Source organism: Dreissena polymorpha, chromosome 13, assembly GCF_020536995.1.
Source record: "Dreissena polymorpha isolate Duluth1 chromosome 13, UMN_Dpol_1.0, whole genome shotgun sequence".
Lineage (NCBI taxonomy): Eukaryota > Metazoa > Mollusca > Bivalvia > Myida > Dreissenidae > Dreissena > Dreissena polymorpha.
This window is the reverse complement of record NC_068367.1, coordinates 67,850,640-67,866,829: the sequence shown is the minus strand read 5'-3', so window position 1 is coordinate 67,866,829 and position 16,190 is coordinate 67,850,640.

Genomic DNA, 16,190 nt, shown 5'->3' with positions numbered 1-16,190 from the left:
TCTGGTCATTAAACACAATTGATGATGCCACCATGTCTTCTCTTTCTGGTAGTATTAAGCAGTCATTTGGTTTAATATTTTACCTCCGACATACTTAACAGTTGCGTTCATTAGATCTGTTACATATTGTACAAATTAAAAGTTATGTCCAATATAGAATATCAGAAATTGTACACCGTAAAGATACTAGCCCGTTTAATCCCTGGTTTGATTTATGAAAAAAAAGTATTTGATAATTATAAAATTTACCTAAAAACATAACATTTAACGTATTTAGCGGGTATCGGTTAATTAAAACTACGTCATTTCGAATGAAGATTTAATGGTACGGCAATGTTTATATTCCTCAATAGCGTCATTCTCTATACAAAACCCATCAAATTAAAATTACATGTTAATACTGTCATGCACTTCGCTTTTAATAGGGCTCTGTAGTACGTTTATTTTCAATGCACCCCTTATACTTTCTATTACTCACGTGTTTATCACACTAACGTACTCATGCCATTCATAATTATATTTTTATAATTAGATGTATTACTATTGTAATTTATTGAAGCTTTTCTGCAAAAAATATTACGGCTTATGCATAGAGCTCTTTGTTGTGTCAAATTGTCGGCCTTTCAGTCTTCAGATAATCTTTAATTTGATGCTTATGCCGCGTTTTTAAAGTTGCAAATAAATGTATTAATAAATTCGTTTGGCGCTTAATAATATATTTTTGAAATATTATTTAGGTGTTTTTTTCGGAGTTTTTTTGTGTGGATTAATTGACTAAACATTTGGTGTCGTTATCCATATGTTTTGCGTTACTTCAAAGACCTATAAAATACGTTTTTTAGTATTTTTTAGCTTTATAGCTGTTAAATGATTCACAGATGAAAATATAGATATATCACATAGATCACATTCTCTTCATCTTCCGAATAATCACATAAAAGATCGTCAAGATCAATATCACTCTCTCATAATAAAAAGCTCGTTTTTTAACGTGACAAAATTCCATAATTAAATATAAATCCAAACCACAATTTTTTTATCTTTGATATCAGTTAGAACAAGAAAAATAAAGGAAGGCGTATCAAAAATATCATACTTAATATAATATGTTAAGATTTTGGAATGTAGATTTTTACCACATGAGACCAATTACAAACAATTAGCGGTAATTAATTGCGCGAGAATCTTTAATAAGTATTAATTAAAATATAAATTGCTTGATGTTGCGGCTATTAAAATCAACACAACAATACATGCGTGAATTGTTTGTGAAACGTTAAAAGTAACAAGTCTAAGACATAGTATGAGCGACTGAACCGGCATATTTTCGCCGATGATTACCACTTGATTACAGATATAAAAAAAAAAACAAATACACGAAAGCATTTTAAACATTTTATTTGTAACAATCAATCTCAACTTCAAACAATCATTTAAACAACAAAAATGTGATAATCGCCTCACATTAATTCATTAAGTAATTTATTTATCCGACAACGGTTCAGCGGGTATTCTCTACGTTTTTGGCTTTTGGAATCGCAGTCTCGCACCAGTTAGCAGCAGTGTAATGGCGGACAGTCACGTGACTGACAATATGGCGGCGGTCAATTTATCGATTATGGAACGGTCTATACGAGCGTATGAAAAAAGGTGTATAAAAACGATAGCCTTTTTGTTTACCTAAATATGAGATAGCGATGTCTCGGATTTAATCCTCATTCGTGAAACGTTCTCAATATCTTTAGAAAGACACCAAGAACTGTTCTTCATAGACTTGACAGGACTCTGTCTCAATAAACGCAAGATTTCCGATAAAATCGAGCAAACAAAAATATGAGTACGCGCTTGGAAAATGGGTGTTAATGCTAGCGCATAAATTGTCGTCCCAGATTAGCCGGTGCAGTCCTAATCAGGGACGACACGTTCGGTCTGTATAGTATTTTCCGTTTAAAACACGGAAGTCTTCTCTTAGATTATCCAATTAAGGCCGAATGTTTGTCCCTTATTAGCCTGTGAGGAATGCGTATGATAATATGGTAAAACATTTTTCACAAGGATTAAACTCCCTTTTCCCGGAGCGAGGCTCATATGTTGCAACAAACACAGAAATGAATGGTAGAAGCCTACCTTCCTTTTCCGGTTCACGGAAAAGAAGTAGGCGCTCTCTGTACCGCTAAATGGCGGGCCCAAGGCCCAAGTGTCGCCATCGACACCAAACTGACTTGAGAAAGGGGTTTTAGTGGAGTTTAAAGGCAACGTGTCAATTAGCAATGTTAAGAGTCGCGTTCTGTAAAAACAGAATTCATAATACATGTGCGTAAGGTGTCATCCCAGATTAGAATGTTCAGTCTTCAGCCAATCAGGGACGAAACTTTCCGCTATATGGAATTTTTCTTTTAACGTAGTTCTCCTGATAAGCAATTGCGAGCTACATGGGGTAATTTATTACGACACTTCACGCACATGCATTAAGCACAGTTTTTCCAGAAAGATATTCAAAAACAAAATAATTAAAAGTTAATAGACGACCGAATCTTGCAGTGGTATATTAATACACTTTTATTACAATTACTCATACTGTTCCTATGTTCAGGCTTGATAATGTCAATGAAAGGCATTGATAAATAAACATATAAGAACGAGGCATAAAACTAAATGGCTTCACTAGTAGCATGGGAAAAACATGTACGTATGCGCTGGAAACGTTACCCGGTTTTTCTACTTTGGCCACTTCCGCTCCCAAATTCCCTAGGACCCCGCAAACATACGTTACACGTAAGAGCGAGCGCAAACGAACCCTTATGCTTTTAAAACATGAAAATGTTCCGTGCACAGTTGTGTTTACCTAGTGGATATGATGTCCGCCTACGAATGAGAAAAATCCACACTATGTCAGCGTTTTCAACATCTGCCCCAAACTGAAAGTACTAGTTTTTCTAACGAAACGGACTTCTTTTCTGTGTCAAGAATGCAAAAGAGGTACTCGCAGGGCTTAAATTGAACGTGTTTTCTACTTGCAAAAAAGACAAGCAGCTGTAATTACAACTCGCAAAATAAAAAAAATCTCTCAAATATTTGTTGGAATATAAAACACAAGCCTTAACCTTAGTTCAGAAGTATGAAATAATTTAAGAAAAAAAACCCGGAACATTCGTGTTTTATTTCTGCAATCATAAGATAGAGGTCGACTTTTCTTCCTTGAACATTAAGAGCCCACATGTATATTTGCTTTCTCACTCAATAGCTAACGCCTCTGGAGAGCCCTACATGGATAAAACAATTCGCCTCTGTCTTGAGCTGATCCATATGCTATCTACTAAGGGAACATCTCAAATCATTCTTTATGTTTTTCCGGGTATTAAAAAGGGTACAACATATTGTTGCTGGTTTTCTTTAAGTATTGTCAGAAAAAAATCCTTCAAATCAAGAACTATTCCCCTCAAATGAGTTGACCCCAGGATCTCTCCCTAAGTATGAACCTAGCTTAGTGAAATCTTTGCTTACTACAGTCCCCGACCCGAGCACCCAGCTGGCTGTCGAGGTAGTGTTTTTTTTTAAATAATGGACCTACTGCAAAATTTTATTCTCATGAAAGGGCCCACAGTACACTTTCTCTCAATACAAAAGAGCAGATATGTTTTATTGTCCCTGATAAACAAGGGTGCTATTTTACTTGCGAGTGGATATTAGCCCTTAGGCAATGTTTTTTATCGCCTTGTTCACACATCAATGCTCAGTCAATTACCCCTTGTGATTTTGAATGCTTTATCTATGGATGGTTGATGTAACACGTCTTTTGATTGGCCCAGAAAAGAGAAGCAGCGAATGGAAGCAAATGATACCGGAGGTCGAAGGTCTGAAAATTGCTGATGTTAATAATTTGTGAAAAACAAATAATTGTTGGAAGCAATCAGAGAAGTGATATGGTTAATCGTCATTGATTTAAACCGATAAGTTTCTTTGTCTGAGTCCAAGGCTCATAACGCAAAAAATCAATAGGCCGGAACCAGGTATGTGTATAAGAGGTATCCGCAACTCGATTTTAAGCCAAACATGCTGTCGCGCAATGCTCGCGCATGCGCACTCGTCTGAAGCCGAAAACGAAAATAGTGCATCAGACGTCTTTCGTTATGTAACAAAAATGTTTAAGTCACCGTTAAAACGGGCATCGAGACCAAATAGACATAGTATAATGACAGGTATGTTTTCAAAATCAGTTACGCATGTTTATTTATGTTAGATTATGCTGATTAAGTCATTAATTCGGGTTGAAAATATTTGCCTTCGGTAGAGGATAGATTTCAAAATGGCGGAAATGTATGTAAAACAAGCCGACATGTACCAATTTATAAGAATCATCACGTTTATATTAGATTAAACTGATTGTTAATTTTTTTTTATATAAACCGATGGATAATGTATCGTATGTTGTCTTGGAAATATTTGAAAGGCAGATACGATATTAATTATGTTGGTTTTCTTGATTGAACTTTGAGGGAAAATGGCGGAATTGTAGGGGTAACAATAAGTTTATGGTATATTTTGGACGGAGCATCAAATGTATTTAAACATCTTTAAAATATAAATGGAAGCTGCAAATTTACTAAACTGATGTTACTGAATGGTTTGCAAAAAAAATGTGAGTTTCTACCGAGTAATTTTAATGCTATTTAAGTTGGAATGAGGGATTTTTTATCCAAATGCACATTTTACAATTTAAAACAAAATTATGTTTACATCTATTAAAAATACGTTTCATGATTTACTACAAGTTTATTCTTTTCAAGTTGCATTTATGAATATTTTGTAAACCTTTTCACAAGATAGAAGATGATTATGTTACCTTATATTTCAGGTTGATGTTCACTTAACCATGCAGTGTTGACTTTACTGGAAGAATATTCAAAATGCTTTGTGCGAAGATGACCACGCATCCAAGAAATTGAAGCATAAGACATGTCACATTCATCACATTGATACAATGTCTTCTTATGTGTCTTTGTAGCATTTATCTCTGTATTCCTACTCGACTTGATAGATTTAGATTTTGGTTCCTGTTCTACTTCAAAGTCACTATCCCTAAAACAGTATTCACTTTCTGTAAAATCACCTAATACCTTTTCAAGCTTCTCAATATATGAGAAATTAACAAAATCATGTTTACTTTATGCCGTACAGAACAACACTGAGATTGTACATAAAAACTAATGAACATTATAATTAAGGTTACATTAACAAGATAATTGTTATTGTTTGAATTTTTAGGTCGTGAAAACAGTTAAAGCAATTTCTAAATTTGTTGCAAAGATCTATTGTGATTGTACTTGTTTGTCAAATAAAGCGGTAGAGCAAAGGTCAATATGTGAGAAGTTGTTCATGTGTGTTGGATGTATGACAAATTTATTTTGAGAATATTCCTGTGCTGATTGAATAATGTAGGCTAAAGACATGTTATTACAGTAGACGCACGTGTATTTTTTTATACACTTTAATATAATTAATCTTTTAAACAATTTAACTGATATTTGTATTACATAATTCATTTATATAAATAAACGTCTCTTTGTGAATAGTTTTTAGCAACTGATGGGAAATAACAGATGCAATATCTGACGCGATTGGGAACACAACAAATGGGTATCGCGATTTCCGTATTATTTTTCATCTGTTTTCTAATTAAATTTCTTAATGTAAACAGCTTTCGTACGATGGTTATTTCTTAAATATTTAAATAAAAATGTTAAATATTTGATGATCTTAAATTGAAGATCGCGTCTCGCAGCCGCTTAAATCGACCGCGGCTGCTAGTACTGTTGGTTTTAACTCGGCGCATTAAATTGAATAGTTCAAATAAACAATTGAAAATAACAGAAAAAAACGCCAATGTATAAGCTTTCTAATGAATGTTATTTGTTAAATTTCTGACTAAAACTGACAGAGCAATAATATATATTTACAGTGAAGGTGACGATATTTTTTACCCGAAACTCAGTCGCAGTTGGAAGACAAACCGTAATTACGATGTGTTTAACTCGTCATATCTTTTTTAATATGTTATGCATTGACATATATATTAGATATTTAGAAAGAGCAACATTTCAGCTTTCTTAAATGGGTAACATTTTAAATATTGAATAACAAATGACGTGACCATCGGGATTAAAATTACCAGGGTAAACTATCATCTCGGTTAACAACGTGAAGCTATTACGCGTTATCGATAAAATCAATAATTATCGGCTTATCTGACTGGATTATCAGCCACGACAGCATATTTTCGCCGTTATTGAATTTATGCATGGAGATGCGGATACCGTTAATACACATACCTGGTATAAGACAAATTTTAATAGGTTTTTTTCTGAATTTCATCGGCGTTGAAATTGTCAGGAAAATTACACCTAACTTGCATAAATGTGTATAAAGGTGCACTTGTGTAAAATATGAAGGGGACAAAGTACTTTTATTCGTTGGCGAAAAAAAATCTCGTTTAGCCTTCTTTTTTTTCATCTTCGTCGAATGGCAACGCGTTAAGGTTCGCGGTGACTCTTTTCGGCCACTTGTTGATGAAAAGTAATACGGTCATGAATATTAATTAATTGTTTCTCAAATGTAGTTGGTTTATCGGGTAATGGAACACAGGTCACATGAGCAGATCATCTAATCAGACTGCAGCGTTTATGTGAACATTAAAAAAGTAATTATAAATCAATTAAGGGACCAATGGAACACATGCATGGACTTACATTTCTTTATTACGATATATAACCTATAACATACACTCTATAGCTTATCACCAGTATGTCTACCCCAAATTGCATTTAACATATTATAAATTAATCGAATGCCTTCATAAAGAATAGTAGCATCCTGGAAGATGGGGCACATTTAGATATAGGTAAGTTGTCGTGGATTCCTAAGATTTATAATATGATGTCTTTCTATCAGCACAGGATATGTGTTTACTAAAGCTAGTTGATAATGTCAGAATATAATCCGGCTGAAACACTTACAAGGCCAAAATATAAATATATTTGTCTGGTCCAATCATATATCTGTGCAGCACAAAGACACGTTTCAACATGATGTGATCAGTGAGACGTACAAATATTTCTTACCTTAAACTTAAAATGTTAATTGAAAGCTCATTATTCCGAGACTTACTTTATATATTGATAACATGTGACTTAATGGCACGTGATATTAATTTCAAATTTTAAAATGTTCTCATTTTAGCAGCCCTAAGTTAATGATACGAATGATCAGATATAGGACAAATATGTGTTAATTTATGTAACATGAATTGAATTAAATACATCTTGCCCGCATCGTTTCACTTATTTGCAATTATAAAACTGTTATTTGTTTTCATTTGGAGGTCGAATGTATACATGCAAGTACACGTAGGAATATTCCATAAGTGGACACGTAATTTACACAAGTTGACTATTAGTTTCAACCTATATATGTTATAGCTCAAATGCACTGACAGTTCAACGCCTGCTGAAACGCTCTCGATTCCGTTTACTGTGTAGAACCAGTACTGCGAGTACATGCATTTAGTGAAGATCTAAAGAACACTTCCACTGTCCGCAAGGCGGACAGAATATCCACTACGTCATGGCGACCTATTGGTAGTTTAAAGCGAGTACTTTGTATGAAGAGCTTATTGTTACATAGATACGTGCATAAATAGAAATATTGATAACACGTTAAATTAGTTTTTTTATCATTATACATAATAGTATATCTCTATACAAATTGTAAATTGAGAAATATTAAAATGGTTTGGACTAGAACTACAGCACAATTATGTCTACATTTGTGGATAAAGTTTTGTCAACATTTGCGGATAAAGTTTTGTCAAATACATACAATGTACTGCTATTAGCAACAAGTAAATCTGTTATTTAAATAATAACATCATATTACACTATGACAAAAATATATACAGTAAAATACCGTGTTAATCTGCATTTTTTTGGCATAATTTAGCATGCTAAAATACACAATTTATATTAACCTGCATTATCCGCTTAATTTCTTTTTGGTCTACAGTCATCTGTAATATGGTTGCTATGAAGTCCGAATATAAACACATATTGCAAAGACAACACTTTGAGTTACAGCTCTTGTAGCATAAACGCTCATTTTGAAATAAACAACGATTGCCTACGTACAATACAGTTAGTCAAAACGATTATTAGAATTAGGGCTTTCTATTATTAGTTTATAGTAATGTATCAAACACTGTAACTGTGTGTTTTAAACATATACAATGTACATTATACCACTTTTCGTTTCAAGCGTCCGCTTGGTTTGATAGTTATGTCGATAGTTACGGGCCATCAAAAAGTGAATTACCCCTCAAGTCTCCGAATATGCCAGTAGGCTGCATTGTTTTTTGGCTTGCTATCTAGAGACTTTTTATATTCACGGATAGCTTTGGTGACATCCCCTTCCATCTCCCAGCAGTGTCCCAGTAGGTTTAATGCAGTAGGCATATGGGACACTTCACGGTTACGTTCATCATAATAGTTCATTTCCATTCGATCATCAAAATGCTTGGAAATGTATTTTTCAAAATCTTCCAAGGCAGTCATTTGTTTTTCTCTTCTCTCGAGACCACCGTAGGTGAGATATTGCAGATAATACACGAACACGCGAGCATCAACTCTAGCCTCCCCATTCAATTCTTGTTTAATGTTTATTTTCTCACGCAAATCAGGTTCAGTGCCAGTTTTGTTCATTTCATACAAAAACACAGGGGGAACACAAGGTGCCTACTGGCCAGAAATATCATACACATTGCTATTTTGCTTTCAATATTCGGTTCTCCTTTGTTTATAAACATTGTTTTTGGGTTATCATTCCGATTATAATAACTGAAACAACGACACAGTGGCTTTACGGTGTACCGGTTAAATCGCTCTGTTGCCATGTCTAGAATGAATTCTGCTGATTGCAAGTTTCTAGAGCAATACATTACAGAAGCCAATTTCAGTCGACTTGAGAACGCATTCGTTTCAAGTGTCTTTTGACACATTTCCTTGTAAATTTTGTTGATTGATATGTCAGTTATTTCAGACGGTAGGTTTCCATCTCTTGACATATCTGATATCAGATTTGTTTCATTGGCGACAACGTCTGCCTTTATCGATTCTCTAAAAGTGTGCATGATGTATTGATTAATCGATGCGCCACTTGTAAAGCAGCTCGGAAAGACAAAACAGTTGTCAAAATGTCCCTGGTGACTTGTGTATTAAACGCATTACTGCTATTTTGAAGTATTCGTTGACAATTTGACATCAATGCGGTCAGCTTAAACTCAAAAGTATCGATATCCTTATTGATGAAGCCATGGAAACCAAGTTTTATCATATGAAACATTTGTACCATTTCAAATGAAAGTTTACTGCGAATACATGTATGTGAAATCAAACGTTCATTTGCAGACAATCGTGTTTTGTTGGCAACCATATCCTGTATTGCAGCTACGCACCCTTGAAAGTTGTTACTTATGAGGGCCGAAATCGTACGGTCTATTGTGTGACACTATTACTATTTAGTTTACCGTCAAAAAGATTAACATAGTCAATTATATAATGAGGGCATATACCAGTTTTAAGAAAGTTTTGAAGTGTATGTAGACAAAGTTTCAGTAACTCTGCTAAGTTGCATTCTTGCCATGGCGGATCTTGCGTTGTTTCTATTGTGTAAAACAACACCGTTTTGCAGTGGAAACTTGTTAGTCCACCTTGTGATGCCTCGCCCTGTTGTTCAATTTTCTTTGAGATCCATTTCTTGATTATTTTCAGCAACACATAACATTTGAGCTGAGTAATGTTTAAACTGAACATGAGTTTCCTCTCAATCAGATTGGCAGATAGTCTCCATTGGATGTTGTCATTGCCAGAGGATGGATGTCCTACGGGTACAAGGAACCATGTGCAATATTTAGCTTCCTTAAGCAATTCCCGAGGTGGCCAATGACCCTTTTTGGTCCTTTGTATCCAGTGTTTCATATTATCTTTGTTCCCGGAAACGCTTAAAGCGTGCACAATGTCTATATCTTTATGAAAACTAGCTGATGGTCCACTGGCCATTGTAGAACGGTCAGATAAAAATGGTTGTATTAAATGTTGTGCATGTTTCAGAACAAAATCTGAAGCTAATACTACGCAATTCTGCGTGTTGTCATCGAGTTTATGGTGTACAAACATTCCCTTGAATAAAGCGTTTTCAGACTTAACTGGTTTTTGAATATCGCTCCTAAAAACTTGCAAAACGAATTGTTGAGGAAAACCTTTAACACCAATCATGAGGCAATTCAGCACGCCTTTCTTCCACGTATTCTCTGCTCTCATTACATTAACTGATGGAATAACCCGTAGTATGTCTATGTCAGCATGTAATCCAGGCGTTGTCGACCCTTCGAACGTTTTGATCGGTAGATTGTTTAATTTACCTATCATTGTAAAACCTGTCTCAATCAATATGAATGCAGTTCTCCTTGCAATCACGATTTCTTCAGTTATTCCTTCATCTTCTAATATAGCGGAGAGTTTTTTTGACAAATCTGTGTCGCAATTGTCACTCTGAAAAGATACATATTATAATTTATATGCATATTTCGAGGACAATGCCATGCTGTGGAACATATAAAATGACCGTTGATATTGATATGTTTTCAATTTTGTTTACTGACTATCCTTAGATTGTTATGAGTTTGACAGAATATTCTTTTAATTGTCAGTGACATTACATTTGGTAAGCGACATCATTTTAATAGCGTTGTGTTTATACTAATTTTACCAAGTGCATTGATGCCCGTGTTGTATGGCCGACAATGTTATCACTATGCATGTGTATTGTTCTGCTAATCGTTCATGAAATCATTAGTAAAATGCAATAATGACGCATACAACTAATGAAGCATTCAGTTTAACCCATTTATGCCTAGTGATCGTCTAGAAAAAAGGCCTTGGCAAACAGCGTAGACCCAGATGAGACGCCGCATGATGCAGCGTCTCATCAGGGTCTGCGCTGTTTGCTTAAAGGAATTTCTGTAAGAAAATTTCTAAAAATAGAAATAGCTAAACTAGACATCCCTAATTTTGGAAATAAATTGATCCAATTTAAAAGGATGGGAGAGTCCACTTGGCAAAAATGGGTTAACAGCAGAAACCAACGCGGGTAAAAACGCTTTCAGGTGCCAACGAATGCAAACGTTAACAATTATTTTGACAGAATATCGAGAAATGAGAATTGTAACCAATATTGTTCCGTAATAACAGTGTATTTCTCATATGTTGATAGGCAACAAAAACACAAAACTGTTAAACACACCGGTAAGTGACGCTTTTTTCAAATTACTTTTTAAGTGAATAAAAGAAATTTTGTTTATGCGGCTAATGACAATGTGAAAAACATCAGAATTGCTTTATTTAGAAAGCCTGTGTTCTTGGCCAAAAATTCGATGAATGTTTTAATGCTTTATGTTTTAATATGTTTTGAACATGAATACTCATGTCCTGCATGTCTATTCATTGTATAATTTATAAACCATGAAACCATTATCTAACACAACTGTATGTAAAGTGTAGTTAGGCCATCCAAAGATGGCGTGGATTGAAGTCCTGAATTATAACGGTCGTATCATTATTAAAGCTGCTATTTTAAGATATTATATAAAACAGGCATATTCGACTTCAGTATCAACATTTTATTCTCTCGCTTTGTTAAATGAATCCAATATTGTTTCCTTAAAATTAAATTTATAACGAAAAGTTTACGCCCACTACGACACATTTACTCGTATGTGCTGCAGAACTAAAATAGCATTTGGACCCTTTTCTGTGAACAGGGGGTTTAATGCATGTGCAAAAAGTGTCGTCCCAGATTGGCTTGTGCAGTCCACACAGGCTATTCAGGGACGGCACTTTCCGTTTTCCGATATTGTTCGTTTCAAGAAAGTATCTTCTTGGCAAAAATCTAGTTTAGGCGGAAAGTGTCGTCCCTGATTACCATGTGCGGACTGCACAGGCTAATCTGGAATGACACTTTACGCGTTTTTTAGAATTGTCTTATTTGTCGCACTTTTGTGCTTATTTTCCTATTCAGTTTCTTATTCATTTTGTTTTATTGCAGTTTTAGACCTAGGTCAAGATCAGCAACTTCAACACAAATTTTAATTTAATGTATTATTTCTGCCATTTGTATTTGTGATGTTTGTAGTCTGCCAGTTTTTTAAATTTTGTCTCTGCATGAATATATTTGTTTTAAATACCTCATGTCTTAAAAGTCTATAGGATTGATTATGTATCATTTAATGCTGATGTTTGTTTTAAATATGCATGTTATTTATTGTTATTATTGTAAATGTCGGTTAATAGCTATTCATAGCTAATGTTTCTCTGTTACACATGTACCGACTTAAAATAAAATTTGATTAGATTTGATTTGATTTGAATGCATTATCACAGAGCGCGGCTCATGTAAGTTTGTAATGAACGAATCTGCAATGACTAATGGAGATTACCAGACAGTTAGCATGTCTTGTGTACATGAAGGAGTTTTCTGCTGAACAGCCGAATGTATTTGCTATTGAATAAAACTTCTTCCGTTCATTTTCTGTTCCTACTTCTTCTGAACGTTTAGTCTAGTATTTTATTCATCAACGACTAATCTTTTTTGAAAATAACTAATACAATCTTATATACTCGCATTAAATGCAATATGTACAGCATTCGACGGAAGTCCTAGTGGTATTAAACTATTTATAGAATCTTATTAAGAATTTAATATGCAGCAAAAACGTCCTTATACAAATGTTAGTTCGGTGTTTAAAATGTTTAATGTATGCTCGTTATGGAAATCAAATACTTTAAAAGTTTAGTAAATTATAATTGGAATTATAATCTTAGGGTGTTAATGTCTTAAGTATGACATGCATGGAAAATATCCGGTTGTATGAATGGATCATGCCGAAGCGTTACTTTAAAGCACGACTAAATGTTATGATATGAGTAAGTGAATGAGTAGCTTAAAAAGCTCCATTATCGCTGGGTCGGGGATAATATCGTTCGATGACTAGCCATTTTGCGATATCTCTAAACCATCTAGTTGGAAACGTTGAAAATATCCCAATATCGTTTGTTGTACTTCCCTTTTCATACGAGCAGTATAATTTAATGTCAGTCAATGTGGTTCAATATATTTGTTCGAACACACTGGTTTGGTCAAAGCGTCTTTTATAAAATAATGCGCAAACCTCGAATGATTTATGAACATGTAATTTAATTTCAAAACTATCGGCGCCTTGTCGTATACAAAAAATGGTATAATTGTATTAATACAATTACTGTATTAATTGAATATGTGCAGTTTTTAGTAATACCTATAAAAAGGGGCACACAAATCAAACCTAGTAATAAATGCAATTGGTTGGTTAGTATTTGGCATTTAAAAGCTCTTGATTTTTTATACTAACATGCTTTAATTAAACAAAAAGACATTCGAACATTATACATTTTATACATTCTATTTATATAAAAATTGACGGACTGGTTTTGATGTCTCTTCTTCATGTACATAGTTGGGGTAGGTGTGAATGTTATGTGAGTATTGTTAAGTTGATTTTCCTCAAGCGAAGCTTAGAAACATAGGCGTATTATTAAATGCAAAAAAATAAAACAAGTACATGACATGAGCATATGCAAACAAAAACAGTACGTAGCGCATTAAGTTAATAATGTTATGAAATCCCATTTCCCAAATCATTGTTCAAAAAAGAAATTGATATGCTGATTTTATTTATTGAATTCTTTTTGTCGATTATTCGTTTCACGTTTCATAATGCAAGCGTGACCGGATAAAGGGGTGACTATCTCTAGTGAACAGGTAACACTGTTTGTTAAGTTTTCTACGGAATACCGTTAGAGCCATCGTGGTTACACATTAAAATCAAGGGGGCGACAAAGCGATAGTGCGATAGTACGATGGCGACAATGCGATAGTACGATGGCGACAATCCGATACTACGATGGCGACAATGCGACAACGCGAAAGTAAGATGACCACAATGCGACAGTGCGACAATACAATGGCGACAGTGCGATAGTGCGATGGCGACAATGCGATAGTCATATTGTACTGTCGCCATCGTATCATCGCATTGTCGCCATCGTACTATCGCGTTATCGTAGTGTCGTTATCGTATTATCGCATTGTTGCCATCGTACTATCGCACTGTCGCCATCGTATTGTCGCACTGTCGTCATCGTATTATCGCATTGTAGCCATCGTAATATCGCGTTATCGTACTTTCGTCATCGTATTATCGCACTGTCGCCATCGTACTATCGCATTGTCGCCATCATATTGTCGCACTGTCGCCATCGTAATATCGTACTATTGCATTGTCGGAAAACAAAATGGACGGATGGACAAGGCTATCCCGGATCGTCCCTGTTCACCCCGAATCAAGATCCGGGACGATCCGTGAACTTTTGGGATATTTTTTTCCATAAAATTTAAGAGCACTAAACATTGTTAATTATGATAACTCAACTACATGAAAATGGCCATACATTATTTCGTTAAATTACAATGTTCTTATCATATCGTGCTGAGCTGAATGAGGACCGAAGATATTCGCATTTTGTATTTGCATTTGTGGTTGAGTTCGAAGAAAGGTCCGACACCCCATATATGAGCGGATTGTCGTTTCCCCATTGTCCTGGTACGATGTTGTGATTGTTGTGCTCCTGGTAAGCTACACTCACGGGCAACTTCTTTTATGCGAATGCGTCATCAGCAGCATTTTGGAACGGCATTGGTTTTCATCGTTCGGTTAGCGTTAAGGAATAGGCACGGCACTCCATTGCCGATTGTTTCCTCCAGGTCACTGTTTTTGAACACTTGAGTATCACTTGCTCATTGCTGCATACTGTCGCCCATATGAACTTGTAGTCGGCGTCGACAAAAGCCATAAGGATTGGTGAATAGAGCCCGTGTAGTTGTAGCACAATGAGCCACCACGCTGAGGACACTGTATGGGGAGTTGCTTCCCGTCCGAGGCACAAACATAGCTGTGCATCTGTCATCGGTCGCCGATGCTTGGCGCTGTTCTGCCAGTCATATGGAATTAGTTCCTCGGCAAATTCTAAAAGCATCGCACGGCAGTCATAACGGATGATCTTGGAGATGGTGTTGTGTGCTAACCGGAAGACATTCAACCCAGAATGGTTACTGTCCCCTGATGCCAGGTACCGCAATCTTATCTCCAACTTAATGCCAGCTGTACGAGGCTTCCGGTAGTTTGATTTCTTCGGTTTGATTATGTCCCCAATGCGTGTCAGGATCTCTTGATATGTATATAATAGCCCAAGCGAAGGAAATTAAAGAAACACCGGCTTCTTCTCTCTTCAAGTCGTCCATCAGCCGTGCGTATGAGCTCTGGTCTTCTGGCGAGTCGTCTTCTGACCAAGACGGTTTTGAGTTTTATTTGTGTTGATACAATCTTGTTTGCTACTTTCATTTGCTCTCTCGTAATTTAGCTTTTGCAAGCAGGATATTACTGTCAACCTAAGCTTTTTGAAGTAGAAACTGGCATCTAATCAGCATCAGTTTATCCTCAGTCGTTATCTCATCGCTCATGTATCATCGTTGATAGCACAGAAATATAGTGAATAGATTTTTCATATTGCCCGTATTCATATGAAAGTTATAATCTTTGTTATTCCGTGTTCTTCCGTGATACACTATGTTTTCATCATGTGAACACCATGAAGGTCCGTATAAGCACCCTGTTTATCCGTCATCTTCTGTGTTATTCTGTTCCGTGTAACCGCCGTGAAGAGTCCGGAGACGACCATACAACTGCCGTCATGATCCTTGATGGTCCGGGTCTGAAATTTGTTAGGACATAATTACGGTTGTCACCGGACACTATACAGCTGTCCCCGGACCCTACATGGCAGCCACACGGACTATCCCGGATGATGTCATTATTCCGGAACGTCACGGATCAATACGACAGTGCGACAACGGGACGGTACGATGGCGACAATAAGAAAGTACGATGGCGACAATGCGACAACGCGATAGTACGATGGCACAATCGTACTATCGCATTCTCGCCATCGTACTATCGCGTTGTCGTACTGTCGTCATCGTATTATCGCATT